The sequence below is a fragment of the Castor canadensis genome, chromosome 6 (genome assembly GCF_047511655.1).
Source record: "Castor canadensis chromosome 6, mCasCan1.hap1v2, whole genome shotgun sequence".
NCBI classification, from domain to species: domain Eukaryota; kingdom Metazoa; phylum Chordata; class Mammalia; order Rodentia; family Castoridae; genus Castor; species Castor canadensis.
Window position 1 is genome coordinate 36,484,941 of NC_133391.1, and position 22,257 is coordinate 36,507,197.

Sequence of the window (22,257 nt, forward strand, 5' to 3'; positions counted from 1 at the left end):
CAGACTGACCTCCACCCGGGAAAAAAAGAGAAACTGAGTACTAAGCAATAAGAACAGTTAAGACACGCTGGAAAGAGGGTGGGGCGCCCTGAGCGCTGAAGATTGGGGGAAGGGAATCCTTCCCGGGACTGTAAATAAACGAGCCGGGCGGGCCGGAGAGGCTCTGGCGGGAGCAGGGCGCGCCAGCAACCAGGAGCGGGGATGCTTGTGAGAGGAGGGAAGACCCACTCCCCAGTGAACTGTAAATAAACACGCAGGCCTGACAACGCGGGGCAGTGTCGCCTTTCCCAGTGCTTGGAAAGGGAAAAGCCTGTAGCAGAGGCCCCCCTCCCCAGCACAGGAGAACTCTGAGCAAACAAAGCCTGTGGGACCAGGTGAGTGCTAAGCTCACCCCAGAGATCTGCATAAATAACGCCTCCAGCTACAGGCTGAGAGCAGCAGGCAGGCGAGCCACAGTTGCAGATACCACTCTCAGAACTGCCTCCAGACGCTTTTTTTTCTTTTTCTCCCTACCTTTGATGAGAGAACAACCGAATTACACCTGCAAGCCGAAAAACTTACTGAAACTGTATTGCATTTGAACTGGGGACACTTGGTGGGGCTTTTTTTTTTTTTTCTTCTGTGTGTGTGTGAGTGTAGTTTTGTTCTACTTTATGCATCCCCTTTGATGAGACAACTACAGAACAACATCTGAGGCACCAACTCCAGGACTGGAGATTGAGACGGACATCCAAATTATTAAGACTGAAATTGCATTGCATATAAACTTGGAAGTTTTTTGGTTTTTTGGTTTTTTTTCTTTTTTTTAATTTTCTATTTTCCATTTTATTTTAATTCATTTTATAAATAGATATTACTTTCATATACTTATTTTTTATTTTTTTTATCTTTGATTTTCAATCCTCTCTCTGTCACTCTATTGTCTGTTCAGCTTACTGTCGATTAGTACACTAACACTCCCTGTTTATACCTTTGAAACTCTCTTGTCTGATACCTTGTTCTGCTTTCTCCCTCTTGTCTGTATATTTGTTCTCCCCTTTTCTTTAACTTCTTGCTTTCCATCTCAGCTCACTCTTCCATTCTCAATATTACCATTGTTATTATTACAAGCTAGAAAATACTTAATTACACACAGTACAGGGACAGTAACAACACCAAGGACAATGACAGGAAGACAGAAAAAACAAGGAAACCAGTTTCCCCACAGCAAAAAATTAGTACAGGAACCAGAGGGGAATGAAGAGAACAGAAACTCAGAGCCAGACTCCAACAAAATGAAGATAAACTATGCCAAAGGACCCAATGAAGCCTACAAGAATAATTTAAAAGAAGACATACTACAAGTACTCAATGAGAATTTTATAGAGATGATACTGGATAGGGTCAACCAAAATGTACAGGAGACACTCAAGAAATTCCAAGACAATAAAAATAGAGAATTTGAAAAAGCAAAAGAAGAAATAAAGGAAACCATAGAAGCACTGTATAAACACCAAAGTGAAAGAGAGAACACAATGAATAAATGGATAAATGAACTCAGGACAAAAATAGACAACAATAAAGAAGAAAACAGCCAGGATATGGAAAACCTCAGAAAAAAGAATGAAACAGAACTGCAAAACAAAACGGAAGGCCAATCCAGCAGAATAGAACAAACAGAAGACAGAATCTCAGAACTTGAAGATGAAATGGTAATTAAAGGAAAAACTGAAGAACTACTAATTAAACAACTCAAGACCTGTGAAAAGAAAATGCAAGAACTCACCGACTCCATCAAAAGACCAAACTTGAGAATCATGGGCATCGAAGAAGGAGAAGAGGTGCAAGCGAAGGGAATGCGTAATATATTCAACAAAATAATAACGGAAAATTTCCCAAATCTACAGAAAGATATTCCCATACAAATGCAAGAGGCCTCCAGGACACCAAACAGACCAGATCAAAATAGAACTACTCCACGACATATCATCATTAAAACAACAAGTTCAGAAACTAAGGAAAGAATATTGAAGGCTGCAAGAGAGAAAAAACAAGTAACATACAAAGGTAAACCCATCAAAATCACAGCAGACTTCTCAACAGAAACATTAAAAGCAAGAAGAGCGTGGGGTGAGATCTTCCGGGCACTGAATGAAAATAACTTCAACCCCAGGATACTCTACCCAGCAAAGCTATCATTCAAAATAGATGGAGCAATAAAAGTCTTCCATGATAAGCAGAAACTAAAACAATATGTGACCACAAAGCCACCATTACAAAAGATTCTGCAAGGGATCCTGCACACAGAAAGTGACACCCAACTTAACCATGAAAAGGCAGGCAGCACCAAACCACAGGATAAGAAAAAGCAAGACAGTAGAGAGTAACATCAAGTTAGGTACACACAATCAAACCTTCAAACAACTAAGATAACTAAATGGCAGGAATCACCACATACCTATCAGTACTAACACTTAATGTTAATGGACTTAATTCACCCATCAAAAGACACCGTTTGACAAAATGGATTAAAAAAGAAGATCCAACAATTTGTTGCTTACAGGAGACTCATCTCACCGACAGAAATAAGCATATGCTTAGGATGAAAGGCTGGAAGAAGATTTACCAAGCCAATGGCCCCCGAAAACAAGCAGGAGTAGCAATACTTATCTCTGACAAAGTAGACTTCAAACCTACATTGATCAAACGAGATAAAGAAGGACATTCCATACTAATAAAAGGGGAAATAGACCAAAAGGAAATAATAATCATCAATCTGTACGCACCCAATGTCAACGCACCCAATTTCATCAAACATACCCTGAAAGACCTAAAAGCATATATAAACGCCAACACAGTGGTTGTGGGAGACTTTAACACTCCATTATCATCAATAGATAGGTCATCCAAACAAAAACTCAATAAAGAAATCCAAGATCTAAAATATGCAATAGATCAAGTGGACCTAGTAGATGTCTACAGAACATTTCATCCAACCTCTACACAATATACATTCTTCTCAGCAGCCCATGGAACCTTCTCCAAAATAGATCATATCCTAGGGCACAAAGCAAGCCTCAGCAAATATAAGAAAATAGAAATAATACCATGCATACTATCTGACCACAATGCAGTAAAAGTAGAACTCAACAACAAAAGTAAAGACAAAAAACATGCAAACAGCTGGAAACTAAATAACTCATTACTTAATGAAGAATGGATCATCGATGCAATAAAAGAGGAAATTAATATGTTCCTAGAAGTCAATGAAAATGAAAACACAACCTACCGGAACCTATGGGACACAGCTAAGGCAGTCTTGAGAGGAAAGTTTATAGCCATGAGTGCATATATTAAAAAGATTGAAAGATCTCAAATCAATGACCTAATGATACATCTCAAACTCCTAGAAAAACAAGAACAAGCAAATCCCAAAACAAATAGAAGGAGAGAAATAATAAAAATAAGAGCTGAAATCAACGAAATAGAAACCAAAAAAACCATACAAAGAATTAATGAAACAAAAAGTTGGTTCTTTGAAAAAATAAACAAGATCGATAGACCCCTGGCAAACCTGACTAAAATGAGGAGAGAAAAAACCCAAATTAGTAGAATCAGGAATGCAAAAGGGGAGATAACAACAAACACCATGGAAGTCCAGGAAATCATCACAGACTACTTTGAGAACCTATATTCAAATAAATTTGAAAATCTCAAAGAAATGGACAGATTTCTAGATACATATGATCATCCAAAACTGAACCAAGAGGAAATTAATCACCTGAATAGACCTATAACACAAAATGAAATTGAAGCAGCAATCAAGAGTCTCCCCAAAAAGAAAAGTCCAGGACCTGATGGATTCTCTGCTGAATTCTATCAGACCTTTAAAGAAGAACTGATACCAACCCTCCTTAAACTGTTCCATGAAATAGAAAGGGAAGGAAAACTGCCAAACACATTTTATGAAGCCAGTATTACACTTATCCCAAAACCAGGCAAAGACACCTCCAAAAAGGAGAACTATAGGCCAATCTCCTTAATGAACATTGATGCAAAAATCCTCAACAAAATAATGGCAAATCGAATTCAGCAACACATCAAAAAGATTATTCACCACGACCAGGTAGGCTTCATCCCAGGGATGCAGGGGTGGTTCAACATACGAAAATCAATAAACGTAATAAACCACATTAACAGAAGCAAAGACAAAAACCACTTGATCATCTCAATAGATGCAGAAAAAGCCTTTGATAAGATCCAACATCATTTCATGATAAAAGCTCTAAGAAAACTAGGAATAGAAGGAAAGTTCCTCAACATTATAAAAGCTATATATGACAAACCTACAGCCAGCATTATACTTAACGGAGAAAAATTAAAACCATTCCCTCTAAAATCAGGAACCAGACAACGATGCCCACTATCTCCACTCCTATTCAACATAGTACTGGAATTCCTAGCCAGAGCAATTAGGCAAGAAGAAGGAATAAAAGGAATACAAATAGGTAAAGAAACTGTCAAAATATCCCTATTTGCAGACGACATGATCCTATACCTTAAAGACCCAAAAAACTCTACTCAGAAGCTTCTAGACATCATCAATAGCTATAGCAAGGTAGCAGGATATAAAATCAACATAGAAAAATCATTAGCATTTCTATACACTAACAATGAGCAAACGGAAAAAGAATGTATGAAAACAATTCCATTTACAATAGCCTCAAACAAAATCAAATACCTAGGTGTAAACCTAACAAAAGATGTGAAAGACCTCTACAAGGAAAACTATACACTTCTGAAGAAAGAGATTGAGGAAGACTATAGAAAGTGGAGAGATCTCCCATGCTCATGGATTGGTAGAATCAACATAGTAAAAATGTCGATACTCCCAAAAGTAATCTACATGTTTAATGCAATTCCCATCAAAATTCCAATGACATTCATCAAAGAGATTGAAAAATCTACTGTTAAATTTATATGGAAACACAAGAGGCCACGAATAGCCAAGGCAATACTCAGTCAAAAGAACAATGCAGGAGGTATCACAATACCTGACTTCAAACTATATTACAAAGCAATAATAATAAAAACAGCATGGTACTGGCACAAAAACAGACATGAAGACCAGTGGAACAGAATAGAGGATCCAGATATGAAGCCACACAACTATAAGCAACTTATCTTTGACAAAGGAGCTAAAAATATACGATGGAGAAATAGCAGCCTCTTCAACAAAAACTGCTGGGAAAACTGGTTAGCAGTCTGCAAAAAACTGAAACTAGATCCATGTATATCACCCTATACCAAGATTAACTCAAAATGGATCAAGGATCTTAATATCAGACCCCAAACTCTTAAGTTGATACAAGAAAGAGTAGGAAGTACTCTGGAGTTAGTAGGTATAGGTAAGAACTTTCTCAATGAAACCCCAGCAGCACAGCAACTAAGAGATAGCATAGATAAATGGGACCTCATAAAACTAAAAAGCTTCCGTTCATCAAAAGAAATGGTCTCTAAACTGAAGAGAACACCCACAGAGTGGGAGAAAATATTTGCCAATTATACATCAGACAAAGGACTGATAACCAGAATATACAGGGAACTTAAAAAACTAAATTCTCCCAAAACTAATGAACCAATAAAGAAATGGGCATGTGAACTAAACAGAACTTTCTCAAAAGAAGAAATTCAAATGGCCAGAAAACACATGAAAAAATGCTCACCATCTCTAGCAATAAAGGAAATGCAAATTAAAACCACACTAAGATTCCACCTCACCCCTGTTAGAATAGCCATCATCAGCAACACCACCAACAACAGGTGTTGGCGAGGATGCGGGGAAAAAGGAACCCTCTTACACTGTTGGTGGGAATGTAGACTAGTACAACCACTCTGGAAAAAAATTTGGAGGCTACTTAAAAAGCTGGACATCGATCTACCATTTGATCCAGCAATACCACTCTTGGGGATATACCCAAAAGACTGTTACTCCAGAGGCACCTGCACATCCATGTTTATTGCGGCACTATTCACAATAGCCAAGTTATGGAAACAGCCAAGATGCCCCAGCACTGACGAATGGATTAAGAAAATGTGGTATCTATACACAATGGAATTTTATGCAGCCATGAAGAAGAACGAAATGTTATCATTCACTGGTAAATGGATGGAATTGGAGAACATCATTCTGAGTGAGGTTAGCCTGGCTCAAAAGACCAAAAATCGTATGTTCTCCCTCATATGTGGACATTAGATCAAGGGCAAACACAACAATGGAATTAGACTTTGAGCACATGATAAAAGCGAGAGCACACAAGGGAGGGGTGAGGATAGGTAAGACACCTAAAAAACTAGCTAGCATTTGTTGCCCTTAATGCAGAGAAACTAAAGCAGATACCTTAAAGCAACTGAGGCCAATAGGAAAAGGGGACCAGGAACTAGAGAAAAGGTTAGATTAAAAAGAATTAACCTAGAAGGTAACACCCATGCACAGGAAATCAATGTGAGTCAATGCCCTGTATAGCTATCCTTATCTCAACCAGCAAAACCCCTTGTTCCTTCCTATTATTGCTTATACTCTCTCTACAACAAAATTAGAGATAAGGGCAAAATAGTTTCTGCTGGGTATTGAGGGGGGGAGCGGGAGGGGGTGGAGTGGGTGGTAAGGGAGGGGGTGGGGGCAGGGGGGAGAAATAAACCAAGCCTTGTATGCACATATGAATAATAAAAGAAAAATGAAAAAAAAAAAAAGAAAATGGGGTATTTTTACACGGTGGAATTTTACTTAGCCACAAGGAAGAATGATATTTTTCCACTCACAAGTAAATGGTTGGAATTGGAGAACATCATCTTAAGCAAAGTTAGCTGGATTCAGAAGGCCAAAAATCACATGTTCTCCCTCATACACAGATTATAGACCTAAAAGAAATGCACTAATATTATTGGATATGGGTCACACAGTAAGGGGGTCCACGCATGGGAGGAATAAGGAAAGGGAAGGAAACCTAAAACTTGAATGTGGTTGATGTGTTCACTGTAGTGAAGCAAATATAGCAATCTTAAACTGGCAGAGGCCACTATGGGAAGGGGACTAGGAAGTAGTGAAGAGGTCTGGTAGAGATGAACCAATGTGGGTAGCAATATACAAATGCATGGAAGCAACGCTTTGGAATACTTCTGTGTAGCTATCTTTTATCTTAAACTATCAAAAACACTATGACTTTCTTATTATCTCGTATGTTTTCTCTTCAACAAATTGAAGAAGAGGGTAGAACATGTTCTGCCCAGAAGCAGGAGTGGGGTGGTTGGTGGCCCAAACAATGTATACACATGTGAGTAAGTGTAAAAAGCAATAAAATAAATAAATAAATAAATAAATAAAAGGGGAGGTGCTAGTTGAGTGGCTTAAGTTGTAGAGCACCAGCCTAGAAAGCATAAAGCCTGGAGTTCAAACCCCAGTGCTGCTAAATAAATAAATAAATAAAATATAGTTCTGTACAATAAAGGAAATAATTACCAGAAATCCAGAACTATTTTTTTAAACAAAGTCTTTCTATGTAGCCCATGTTGGTCTCAAACTCAAGATTCTCCTGCCCCAGCTTCCTGCGTGCTGAAATTGCATTCATGTGCCACTCAGCTCCCAGAATTACTCTTTATTACACGAAGTTATCAGAATGATTCCTGTAGGAATTTTCCCCATAAAAAATTATGAAAGTCATGGTTTCCTTTCTGTCTTTTATCTTTTTTTACCTATTGTGTTGGATAGAACTCTCAGGGCAGTGTTATTTGTAAAGACTATAGAAGCCATCACAAAAAAAAAAAGAAAGAAAGAAATCATGAAGGAGGAAGTACACAAAAATTCCCACATCATCCCACACATATTTTTAAAGGAAAGTTGTAGAAAAGTTGGTCCATGAAAGGAATGACTGACATCATGGAAAGCATGTGGCTAACAATGAATCTGTGTTTTCCTAACATAAGATGATAGTCTGACCATCTGAATAAACAGCATAAGAAGTGATACACCTATACCAAAATGGCACCAGCAGGTAGAAAAATACCAAGAGAGAGGTAAGAGTAAGAAGAATTTAAATTGTGTGTTACAGAAACGAAGTGTTTCAGTCCCTGGAGTACACATTGACTGTGAAGACTTTAAACAGCTCTACCATAAGAACAGTTAATTGAATGAAGGTGAGGAGTGGGAGTGGCTATGGTAAGGAATTTTACTTGTAGTTTTGTGGAACTTTTGTGTCTTTGAACACAATTGATTTCCTGATGTTCCCAGGACATCTCAAATTTTTGGTAGTGAGATCACCAGACAGTACCCCACCCTGGCCCCCACACTATGAAGATTTACAGCTTTACGAGAGCACACAAGGGAGGGATGAGGATAGGTAAGACACCTAAAAAACTAGCTAGCATTTGTTGCCCTTAACACAGAGAAACTAAAGCAGATACCTTAAAGCAACTGAGGCCAATAGGAAAAGGGGAACAGGTACTAGAGAAAAGGTTAGATCAAAAAGAATTAACCTAGAAGGTAACACCCACGCACAGGAAATCAATGTGAGTCAATGCCCTGTATAGCTATCCTTATCTCAACCAGCAAAAACTCTTGTTCCTTCCTATTATTGCTTATACTCTCTCTACAACAAAATTAGAAATAAGGGCAAAATAGTTTCTGCTGGGTATTGGGGGAGGGGGAGGGAGGGGGTGGAGTGGGTGGTAAGGGAGGGGGTGGGGGCAGTGGGGAGAAATGAACCAATCCATGTATGCACATATGAATAATAAAAGAAAAATGGAAAAAAAAAAGATTTACAGCTTTAAACAACCTTACTGAGGAGGCCCAAACCTCACTTTACAGTTCTTCACTTACTTCTTGTCTCTCCCATGAAGATAGGGTGTCAGATCCTAGAGTGCTATGTCAATCTTTATTCCTTGATTCTTTTTGGCTTTGGTTTTCTCCTTTTCTATATACAAAATAATTATGACCACAGAGAGGATCCATGCTGTCATCAGCTCTGTTATGAAGTCTGAGTGAGGTTCTCATTCACCAGCAGCTCCTCCACCTTCCAGTACAGCATTTCCCTAGCCTATCACAAAAGGAAAATTCCTCTAACTCCTTATCAGTGGTCAAGAATTTGGTGTTGCTTCCTTAGTAGTTCCTATGGAAGACATGCTTTAGACATGTCAAGTACAGTGGTCCACAGGCAGAGTTTCCCAAACAGGTAGGAAAGACAATGCAAGACTGTTCAAAAGGTCTCAAGTAATTCATTTTTATAGTCATCTTTGGTATTAAAACTCCATACTCAGAATGATAAAGATTACCTCTCCTGGAATAAATTGTGATGATGCTGAAATTTCCAAACAAGGTTGCAAGATAATAAAAAGTGGTGTACATGATGTGGCCATGTGCTTGGATATAGCAGTTCATTAAGAATAAATGCTATAACATAAACCAACACTAAGTTTTTAGAATTTTTGGCAAATAACAGAGCAATTAGGCAAGAAGAAGAAATAAAAGGAATACAAATAGGTAAAGAAACTGTCAAAATATCCCTATTTACAGACGACATGATCTGATATCTTAAAGACCCAAAAAACTCTACCCAAAAACTCCTAGACACCATAAACATCTACAGAAGGTGGCAGGATACAAAATCAACTTACAAAAATCATTAGCTTTTCTATACACCAAAAAGGAATACATTGAGAAAGAATATATGGAAACAATTCCATTCACAATAGCCTCAAAAAAATCAAATACCTAAGAGTAAACTTAACAAAGTACGTGAATGATCTCTAAAGGAGAACAACAACCCCCTGAAGAAAGAGATCGAGGAAGACTACAGAAGGTGGAAAGATCTCCAATGCTCGTGGATTGGTAAAATCAACATAGTAAAAATGGCTATACTACCAAAAGCAATGTTTAATGCAATTCCCATCAAAATCCCAATGAATTTCATCACAGAGATTGGAAAATCTACCTGAAAGTTCATTTGGAAACACAAGAGATGGTGAACAGCCAAGGCAATACTCAGCAAAAAGAACAATGCTGGAGGTATCACAATACCCAATTTAAAACTATATAACAAAGCAATAGCAATAAAAACAGCATGGTACTGGCACAAAAACAGATATGAAGACCAATGGAACAGAATAGAGGACCCAGATATAAATCCACATAGCTATGCCCACCTTATTTTTGAAAAGGTGCCAAAGATATACAATGGAGAAAAGACAGCTTCTTCAAAAAATGTTTCTGGGAAAAGTGGTTATCTGCCTGCAAAAAACTGAAATTAGATACATGTTTATTACCCTGTACTAGTATCAACTCAAAATGGATCAAGGACCTTAATATCAGACCCAAAAATCTGAAGTTAGTACAGAAAAGAGTAGGAAATCCTCTGGAATTAATAGGTATAGGCAAGAACTTTCTCAATGGAACCCCAGCAGCTCAGTAAGAGATAGCATAGATAAATGGGACTTCATAAAACTAAAAAGCTTCTGCTCAATGAAAGAAATGGTATCTAAACCAAACAGACCACCCACAGAGTGGGAGAAAACATTTGCCAGCTAGACATCAGACAAAGGACTGATAACAAAGGACTGAATAGACAGGGAGCTCAAAAAACTAAACTCTCCCAAAATCAATGAACCAATAAAGAAATGGACAACTGAACTAAACAGAACTTTTTCAAAAGAAGAAATTCAAATGGCAAAAAAAAACACATGAAAAAATGCTCACCATCCCTGGCCATAAAGGAAATGCAAATCAAAACCACACTAAGATTCCACCTCACCCCTGTTAGGATAGCTATCAACAAAAACACCACCAACAACAAGCATTGGTAAGGATGTGGGAAAAAAAGAACACTCATACACTGCTGGTGGGAATGCAAGCTAGTGCAACCACTCTGGGAAAAAAATATGGAGGCTTCTTTAAAAACTAAACATCGATTTGCCATATGATCCAGCAATACCACTTCTAGGGATATACCCAAAGGAATACAACTCAGGTTACTCCAGAGGCACCTGCACACCCATGTTTATTGCAACACTATTCACAACAGCCAAATTATGGAAACAGCCAAGATGCCCCACTACTGACAAATGGATTAAGAAAATGTGGTATTTATACACAATGGAATTTTACTCAGCCATGAAGAAGAATGAAATCTTATCATTCACAAGTAAATGGATGGAACTCGAGAACATCATCCTGAGCGAGGTTAGCCAGGCTCAGAAGACCAAAAATCATATGTTCTCTCTCATATGCGGACTTTAGATCTAGGGCAAAGACAGTAATGTTGTTGGACTTGGGTCACACACTAAGGGGAGAGCACATACAGGAGGAATGCAGATAGGTAGGAAACCCAAAACTTGAAAGTGTCTGATGTCCCCACTGCAGAGGAGCTAATATAGTAACCTTAAAGCGACAGAGGTCAATATGGCAAGGTGACCAGGAAGTAGTGAAGAGGTGAGATAGAGATGAATCAATTTGGGTTGTAATACACTTGTGCATGGAAGCAATGCTAGGAATCTCTCTATATAGCTATCCTTATCTCAACTAGCAAGAACGCTTTGTCTTCCTTATTATTGCTTATGTCTTCTCTCCAACAAAATTGAAGAAAAGGGCAGAACAGGTTCTGTCTAGAAGCTAGGGGGATGGGCGGGAGTGGAAGGGGGGAGGAGGGAAAGGGGAGAAATGACCCAAACAATGTGTGCACATATGAATATATGAATAAAGAGAGAAAAAAGAATTTTTGACAAATAACCATAAGGTAGTCCTGATCTCCATACCTGTCCAGTACTAATGCAGGAATTACTAGGAAGCCCGCAACAACAATCTCAGCTACTTGGAACTCGCCTAGAAACCATTGCAAACTCTAAGACTGCCACATGCCATGCATCTATGTATAACTCTCAGAAAGGAATAATGACTTGAGATTCTCTTACATCTTCCAAATATAATATGTGCCTCCCACTAGTGAAATCTAAACTAGAATCTCACTGGTATGAGAGTCTGTGAAATGTGTCTTCCTGGCTTCTAGCTTCTGTAGAACAGAGAAGTGTTTATGAGGTCCGAGATTATGTAAAATACCAATAGACAATATTCAGTATAGGGCATTCCTTTGGAAAGTCAGCATCCAGACACTCCAAACTATAACAAGAACATCATGCTTCTACCAATACAAGAGATATCCTCCCTCAAATAAAGACTCTCTTTAGGACATAACAGGTCTGACAAGAGCAAATGTGATAATATGGATCAACATTAAGTTGATATACAATCACATTAAGTCTATATACAATCACTGTATCCATCCCAGGGGGTGTTATTTACTCTTTTACTAGAGTCAAATTTCCACCTCAGTATTGACCATCAGCACTGCTTTATGTATGAAAGTATAGTGAAAGGAGAGATGAAAAGTGGTTAATGTAAACATATGGTTACATAACAAATAAAAGAGGAAAATATGCTTAGCTGCTATCATCCTCATTTTCATAACTGGTTTTCATGGTTAAAGATATTTTTTAGCTGGGCATGATGGTGCACATTGTACTCTCAACACTGGGGAGGTTAAAGCAGGAGGATTGCAAGTTCCAGAAAAGCATGAGCTACATAGCAAAACACTATCTTTTTAAAAAGACATGTTTTAGCCTTCTTCTACTACACATTCATGATTCTTTTGCTCTCATCCATTAGCTTAGCTGACAGTCTAGATTTGGGAGAGGGGGGCCAATCTTTATTTCTGAAGTCCCTGAGGTCTTATCTATATTATGTTGTAGTACTCTTTTACTAATCCTTAGTACTGTGGGAGTACTGAGACATGCTTCAAAGAAACTTCTGGTTCAAGACATAGTCCCGAGGTGGTAGTGATGGTGGCTGGGGAGGGTGGTTGGCTGGGGCTGGCATCCAGGTTGTGGTTACTGTTGGTGACTATGCTTCAAGCGGTGTCTACTTTGGGGGCAGAGTTTTCATCAGAAGCATGCAGAGAGTTAGGCTTCTCTAGCAACTTGCTCTGCAGCTCTTGTGATTGTCTTGAACAGTTCAACCTACTTTATCTGGATCCTGATTGCAGAGGGTGCTGTCAGGAAGAAGCACATTTTGAAACCAAGAATCTGTATGCAGGAGCTATTCTTGAAGTCTGTGGATGAAAATTAAGGGGGTTCCTTCAAGTCCAAGCTTTCATCAGTAATGATAAACCCAAACTGCTCAGAGGACTACAAATCAAATATGTTTATGGTTCAGACCCTGTATGAAAGCTTTTGGATGACAACAGGAGCATTGCTGAAGAACTGAGCATCCTCAAATGGGACACAGATAGTGTGGAAGAATTTCTGAGTGAAAAATTGGAACACATATAAATCTTGCTTAAATTTTGTCCTTTTGTTGCCTTATCAAATGAAATATTACAGCACCAAGAAAGTACTTTAGTTTTGCTTGCCGCCACTAATAAGTCTTTACTGTGAAGCATTAAGCATCTAATTAGAAGTTGAGATGGCACACAGCCGGTGATATGTAAGGAGTTGGCAAGTTTAACAAAACCCATTTTTTATACAATTCTATCCTTCGCATTTGTTGGTGCTATTAATGAATTGTTTTTGAAACAGGCTTGTGGTTAGTTATGCAAATGATAGTTGGTGATAATTGGCCCAGTTTTATTTACAACAGATTTTTAAGTTAGAGGGATTAATAAGGGAGTGCTGTGTGCTCTTTCTAAAGTAATGACAGAAAACTACAAAGCAAGATATACCAAGCCTCAACAGATTACCTGCACCTCAGAGCTTCTCATTGTGTAATTCCCATATTTCTGTTGAGTAGAAATATTATTTATAGTTTATAATGAAGGCACTGCATAAAAACTTTGTAGATTCATTGTTATGAAACAAATTCAAGATCTTCAGTAAGAATGAAATATTCACAAAGGTTTGCATTAATGAAGACTACAAAGAAAACCTTTCTTAAGGATTTCTTAGAGCTAATATTTGGCAAATTTTTGAGCTTTATATTCTTACAGAAAAGTCTCATTTAAAAATGGTCACTTGAATTCTTACTGTTACTGTTTTGCAGTGCTAGGAATCAAGTGCTCTAGCATGGAGCTGCATCCCCTGCCCTGTTAACAAGCTTCCAGGAATGTCCCTGCTAATGAATGGTCTGAAGACCACATGTAGAGTATACCAGAGTTCTGGTTTGGTTACTGTTGGGACTATTCTAAAGTGCTCCATACTGCACACTGTAATACCTTAAACTGCACAGGAATGACAATAATGAATATAACAGAAAATCAGCAGGTCTTTTAAATATCCCATTGATAATTATGAACAGTAATATATCTAGATGTTTTAATACCATGGGGCCAATTCATGATAAGTTTATTATGTAAAAAAGTGTTCTCTCATGACATTTTTATTTTAGGCTTTTCAAAATTGTTTGGATTATAGTCAGCCTCTAGTTTTGTTTTTCCTGTTGTGATGTTTGTGAATATTATTCAGTTTAGTAAAAAATGTATCAAACATGAAAAAAAAATAAAATAAAATAAAAATGGTCACTTGTAAGGCCAAAATATAAATTAAAACATTCAAAAATATGAATAAAAAAAGACATAGTCCCCTTTTCCCCATTGTCTAACAATGACCATATCTCCCCTATGATAATCAGGAGCAATTACTTCAGCCAATTCAATAAAGCCCCCTCTTTGCCTATGAGTTTCCTATTGCTGCTATAACAAATAACCACAAATTTACTGGTTTAAAATAATACAAATTTATTAGCCTACAGTACTAGAGACCAGTAGTCCAAAATATGTCTTACAAAGTTAAAACCAAGGTGGTCCAGAGCTGGTTCCTCCTGGAGGCTCTAGGATAGAATCTACTTTCTTGCCTTTTCCACCTTCTGGAGACTGGTGCATTCCTCTTGTGGTTACCCAGGCAATAATCATATCACCCCACCCTCTACCTCCATTGTCACACTCCTTCTTTGACTCTCCCAAATCCCTGTCTTCAAATAATAAAAGATAATGTCATCTTAAAATCTTTAACTTAATCATATTTTTTATCCCTTTTACCATGGAAAGTAACATATTCACAGGTTCTGGGAATGTGAATGTGAATATTGGGGTTGGGTATATGGACAGTATTCTACCACCAAAGTGCCTTTCATTCAGGAGCATGAGGAACCCAAAATGACCAGGTGATCATCTCAACTTCCAAGCTTAAAAGAACTATAACTGTGTACTCAGATACTATTCTTTCCCCTGAGAACTAAAATCTCTAAATCAAAGATTCCTAAGTTGCAGGAACAAGAAGCACAAATTTGAGCCAGGCACAGTGTCACGCACCTGTCGCCCCAACTACTCAAGAGGCCTAGGCAGAAGGATTGCTTGAGCCCAGGAATTTGAGGACAGCCTGAGAAACATAACAAGATCCCATCCAAAAAAACTTAAAAAGAAGCACAAATTTTGTATGGGGATATCAGATAATAATGGCACTGTTCCTAGGCCTGTGTGTTCTGCCTGTGGGATGTAAATCACCATACATTGGTCATTGATTCTGACTATATACCATATCTTCTATGATAGAATGCTAACCTTTTAAAGAGTTATCACTCAGCTAATGGAATAATTGAATTTTCAACAAACCATTTCATATTTCCATCTAGTCAGCTACTTCTGAATGATGGAATAAGACTGGCAGATGGTACTGTGGATGTGATTTTTTTTGGCTGCACAATGAGTTCCTAGTACAGAATCACTATCATGTATGATAATGTTATGGTTTGAATATGGAAAGTTCCCTCATAGACTCATATGTTACAGTCTAGGTGCCCAGCTAGTGGTACTATTTTTGGAGGTTCTGGAAACTTTAAGAAATGGGGCCAAACATGATAAAAGTGAGAGCACACAAGGGAGGGGTGAGGATAGGTAAGACACCTAAAAAACTAGCTAGCATTTGTTGCCCTTAACGCAGAGAAACTAAAGCAGATACCTTAAAAGCAACTGAAGCCAATAGGAAAAGGGGACCAGGAACTAGAGAAAAGGTGAGATCAAAAAGAATTAACCTAGAAGGTAACACACACACACACAGGAAATTAATGTGAGTCAACTCCCTGTATAGCTATCCTTATCTCAACCAGCAAAACCCCTTGTTCCTTCCTATTATTGCTTATACTCTCTCTACAACAAAATTAGAAATAAGAGCAAAATAGTTTCTGCTGGGTATTGAGGGGGTGGGAGGAGAGGGAGGGGGCGGAGTGGGTGGTAAGGGAGGGGGTGGGGGCAGGGGGGAGAAATGACCCAAGCCTTGTATGCACATATGAACAATAAAATTTAAAAAATAAATAAGTAAAATAAAATACTTTTTAAAATCTCAAAAAAAAAAAAAAAGAAAGAAATGGGGCCAAGCTGGAAGAAGTAGGTGATTAGGGAGTTGGTCCTTGGAGTATCTTGTCCTTGGCCCATTCCTGAGTCACTCTCTGCTTCCTGTCCATCATGAGGTAAATCAGCTCCTCCATCATACACTTCCACCATGACATTTTTCCCAAGTGCCTGGGGCCAAGCAACCATGAACCAAATGCTCTGAATCCATGAGTTAAAATAAATCTTTCATCCCTTAAGTTGCTCTCTCAGGTATTTTGTCAAAGTGACAAGAAAAGTAACCAGTACAGATACTATCGTAGTGAATAATTCAGTAAGTCTATGAATGATGGTATCAGCAAAAGTATTTTATGCAAGGAAGATAAATCTGTATCCAGAGTAAGTACCTATTCCAAGGAGGAATAGAAAAAATCTAATACATAGTCACCTTGTTATAAGATAGCCAGATAGTTCTGGAGGGCAGAGTGTAATATTATAAATGAGGCTCCGGGCTCTGCAGTTGCCAGGTTTGGTACTTATCAAAAGTGTGTCCAGATTAGCCTTGATGAGAAAAAGTCCAACTCCAAAACCCACTGATAACTTATGTTATTGACACTATGAGTCCAGTGAGAGTACCGAAGTAGCTTGGGAAGCAGAGTAGATTGACACAGGAAAGGTCCTCTTGTCATGATGATTTTGAGCACCACCTCTATAATAGATGGCACTTGATAAGCAATCAGGTATGCCACAAGCATCTCCACACCTGGGCCCTTACAAAGGTTGATCCACATACCAAGTTTGCAACTCACTGTTATCAATCTTTCTATCTCTTTTTTTCTAAATCCCCTGACCATCCAGCTTAACCATTAGCCACTTCCTATGAATCAGCATAGAATCATAACTTCTGGTCTTCTCTCCTTCCAGGCAAAACAGACAACTAAATGTGCTCCTCAAAGTTCTGTCCACTAAAAAGATACTCCTCCTTGAGAGATTCTATAATACTGATGTCATCCACTCTCAGGTGGAACCAGCATATCATCAGAGCCATCTGTAAATCACACCTGAATTATTTTTCCCTTATCAATTGGTCATAGGAAGCTTTCCATGGAGCTCAGGTATGGATTAGAGGAGAGGTGACAGTGAAACAGGATCAGATGCCATTGGAGATATTAAAATATGCAGGTGGCATATGTGCAATGGCTGACACTTTGAAAAAAATATTATGTGCCAGAAACTTTCTTTATCTAATCTCCACAACAACCCTAGGAGATATGGGCTTTTTATTAATGCTTCTATTCTACAGAGAGAAAAAACAAGTTAAGTTATTCATCTTAGGTCACCCAACTAGAAAATGTGGTATTGTGAAGTTGGGCAGTCCAACTCCTGAACCTCTGCTCTTAACCATCACTCCATACCTTGGGGAGATAGAGAAGAAAGACCACTGCAAATAGAAAAGATAGCCACAAAGCTCTTTGCTGCTACTGAGGTCCTTTGGTGCCATCTGCTGTTAGGCCAGGGTTGGTAGTGTTGCAGGAAATTACGAGCTGAGATTCTGAGGCAGATTAGCAGGAAGCAATGTTTATTGTGCTGGCACAGACCCAGCAGACTCATGTCCAAAGGCTGAGTTCCAAGAACAAAGGGGTCTCACCTTATATACCCTTGCAAGCAGGTTACAGAAGCAAAAAAACAAAGCTCAACCCACATATGGCTGCATGTGACTTCATTGGCTATTTCATTTCCCCAGTGCTATGTGACCTTCATGTTTCAATTCTTTAAGTTTTATCTCTGCTTTGCCATCCCCTCCCCTGTCTCATCATGAGAACACAACCTGTCTGTTTCTTTTCTGGCCTCCACTTTCTTGCTACATTATTCCCCCTTTTGATGCTCAGACCCACCCAGGGTCAAAGAGCATCACATTGATCTAGGGGGTTGTATTTCCATAGCATCATTACATGTGTGGCTGTTTCTCTTTCTATAATGGCCTCCATAATAGTCTTAATAGACCATAGCAGCAGGGGAGCCAGACAGGGCAATATTAAGCATACCCCTAGGATTAGGCCTATTACCCCTGTCAGAGTTCTGAATCCACCTAAGGCAGAAAACCATCCTCCAAACAGGTCATTGGGATCCCATCCTCTCCAAATCTGGATGGGGACATGAGCAAGCTTTTTCATTTTGTCTGTAATCTCTTCTATGACCTTTTCTTTATCATCAATCTGTAAGCAGCAGTTGCTCAGGTTAAATTTTTCCACAAGCTCCTACCTCAGAGGCCAACAAATAGTCTAAAGCCAAGCAGTTCTGATAGACGGCATTCTGCATCTAAGTGCTTTGTTTTGCCAGTAAATTGAGAGCTCTTGCAGTTTTATTAGTTATAATTTTAACAATAGCCTGCAGCCTGATGATCTGGTTAAGTATATATATAAGGGTGTGATAGCCCCAGGACCCATCTTCTGCCCAGGTGGCATGATTCGCTCAGGAGGCCATTTGTTATCTTTCCAATTGCCAATTTATAAAGCACCCCATTTTTGTCTACTTAATCTTTCTTCATATTTGGGGACTCCCAGTTTTTCACCTTGTCTGAGGGGAAGCAAGAAGAAAGATTGCCTGAACCTGCACACCCATGTTTATTGCAGCACTATTCACAATAGCCAAGTTATGGAAACAGCCAAGATGCCCCAGCACTGATGAATGGATCAAGAAAATGTGGTATCTATACACAATGGAATTCTATGCAGCCATGAAGAAGAACGAAATGTTATCATTCGCTGGTAAATGGATGGAATTGGAGAACATCATTCTGAGTGAGGTTAGCCTGGCCCAAAAGACCAAAAATCATATGTTCTCCCTCATATGCAGACATTAGATCAAGGGAAAACACAACAAGGGGACTGGACTTTGAGCACATGATAAAAGCGAGAGCACACAGGGAGGGGTGAGGATAGGTAAGACACCTAAAAAATTAGCTAGCATTTGTTGCCCTTAACGCAGAGAAACTAAAGCAGATACCTTAAAAGCAACTGAGGCCAATAGGAGAAGGGGACCAGGAACTAGAGAAAAGGTTAGATCAAAAAGAATTAACCTAGAAGGTAACACACATGCACAGGAAATTAATGTGAGTCAGCTCCCTGTACGGCTATCCTTATCTCAACTAGCAAAAATCCTTGTTCCTTCCTATTATTGCTTATACTCTCTCTTCAACAAAATTAGAGATAAGGGCAAAATAGTTTCTGCTGGGTATCGAGGGGGTGGGGGGGAGAGAGAGGGGGCGGAGTGGGTGGTAAGGGAGGGGGTGGGGGCAGAGGGGAGAAATGACCCAAGCATTGTATGCACATATGAATAATAAAAAAAAAAAGAAAGAAAGATGGCCTGATTAAGCATAGCACACAAGATCCAAACCAGCTGCTAGGTAACACTGTATAAGCTTGCTTCCCACAGATCCAATACAGATCCCTGGACACCTGACAATCTATGTTTGTGGTAAGATTGTTCCATGCTCTCTGAAGATCAGAAAAGTTGGCCAGTGGGTGGGGCTAGGGTTCTGTGTGGTTTGGAGCTCCCCACCATTGGCTTTTTTGGGCAGTGTCATTGTAAAACTTCTGTCCTAAACAAGTTAAATCACCCACAGCCACAGCCTATATCTCCATATCCATCCTTGTCTATGGCTGCACATGGATGAAAGAGCATTGACTCTGGTTTATCAGGGCTAAACACTTGGGTGCGGCTGACAAGGTTCTCAGGATTGTGGATGCTCCTGATCTCTAACCATTGTTCCCTAGGGTGGTAAGTGGGGTTGAAGCAGATATGCTGATTACTATGGGAACACAATGAGTAGATGGTGTGGTTGTGAGTGCATGACCCGATGAAAGTGGAATAGCAAAGTCCTAGTGACATCATTTCCTGCCCAAGCGGTGTGCATATATAGCTCACATGAGGAGGGCTCTGAGCCATGAAGGGAAACCACATCAGTAACAATAAACAGTAATTATGCATCCTTTCCAAAAGAGATAGAAAAGAGCATATAAAAACCTTTCACTGTGAGTTCAATCAGCAAGGGCAGTTTCTGCCAAACCTATGGCAAAGATTATGGTGAGAATTACAGCAACAGATACAAACAAGGGGTGACAATGCATCACAGTGAGACAACTGGTGTAAAAATAGTCCAGTTGTCCCATTGGAGAGTCAACTCCTCAAGCTTCTGCTGTGCGTAGACTAGTCAGCTTCCGGACAGTGACTAGAGCACAGCTGTCGTCCTGCTGTTCTTGGTCCCCTGTTGTTTCCTGGGAAGTGGAGTCCTGCCGAGGGAGGGTGCTCAGGTTCTGGAGGGTGATCCTACATGGTGAAGCTGGATCAGGGATGCACACCCATTTGAGAGAAGCTGGTTTGACTCAACTGTGGTGGATCCAAGGAGCAATCTCTGCTACTTTAACTGTGGTAAGAGTAGTAGACAAGATAAAAACAAAAGGGCCACTCCAATGGGGTTTTAAGGGTGGATTTTTTTTTTATCTAAACAATGTCTTTTGTTTTAACTGAGTAGAATTACCATGACAACAATATATTATAAGCATATATGTCCAAGAAAATGCATTTTTTTTTGGCCTCTATTTGCTTCCTTTGCTTTTTTTTTTTTTTCATTTTTCTTTTATTATTCATATGTGCATACAAGGATTGGTTCATTTCTCCCCACTGCCCCCACCCCCTCCCTTACCACCCACTCCACCCCCTCCCTCTCCCCCCCCCAATACCCAGCAGAAACTATTTTGCCCTTATTTCTAATCTTGTTGTAGAGAGAGTATAAGCAATAATAGAAAGGAACAAGGGTTTTTGCTGGTTGAGATAAGGATAACTATACAGGGAATTGACTCACATTGATTTCCTGTGCGTGGGTGTTACCTTCTAGGTTAATTCTTTTTGATCTAACCTTTTCTCTAGTACCTGTTCCCCTTTTCCTATTGGCCTCAGTTGCTTTAAGGTATCTGCTTTAGTTTCTCTGCGTTAAGGGCAACAAATGCTAGCTAGTTTTTTAGGCGTCTTACCTATCCTCACTCCTCCCTTGTGTGCTCTCGCTTTTATCATGTGCTCATAGTCCAATCCCCTTGTTGTGTTTACCCTTGATCTAATGTCCACATATGAGGAAGAACATATGATTTTTGGTCTTTTGGGCCAGGCTAACCTCACTCAGAATGATGTTCTCCAATTCCATCCATTTACCAGCGAATGATAACATTTCGTTCTTCTTCATGGCTGCATAAAATTCCATTGTGTATAGATACCACATTTTCTTAATCCATTCATCAGTGCTGGGGCATCTTGGCTGTTTCCATAACTTGGCTATTGTGAATAGTGCCACAATAAACATGGATGTGCAGGTGCCTCTGGAGTAAGTCTTTTGCGTATATCCCCAAGAGTGGTATTGCTGGATCATGTGGTAGATCAATTTAGCTTTTTAAGTAGCCTCCAAATTTTTTTCCAGAGTGGTTGTACTAGTTTACATTCCCACCAGCAGTGTAAGAGGGTTCCTTTTTCCCTGCATCCTCGCCAACACCTGTTGTTGGTGGTGTTGCTGATGATGGCTATTCTATCAGGGATGAGGTGGAATCTTAGCGTGGTTTTAATTTGCATTTCCTTTATTGCTAGAGATGGTGAGCATTTTTTCATGTGTTTTCTGGCCATTTGTATTTCTTCTTTTGAGAAAGTTCTGTTTAGTTCACGTGCCCATTTCTTTATTGGTTCATTAGTTTTGGGAGAATTTAGTTTTTTAAGTTCCCTGTATATTCTGGTTATCAGTCCTTTGTCTGATGTATAGTTGGCAAATATTTTCTCCCACTCTGTGGGTGTTCTCTTCAGTTTAGAGACCATTTCTTTTGATGAACAGAAGCTTTTTAGTTTTATGAGGTCCCATTTATCTATGCTATCTCTTAGT

At 39.2% G+C, this 22,257-nt stretch overlaps 1 pseudogene; it reads left to right on the forward strand.

The window, feature by feature from the left end:
* The first annotated feature begins 12,858 nt into the window (after positions 1–12,858).
* On the forward strand, positions 12,859–13,350 carry LOC141423868 (selenoprotein F pseudogene; annotated as a pseudogene).
* The last annotated feature ends 8,907 nt before the right edge of the window (positions 13,351–22,257 follow it).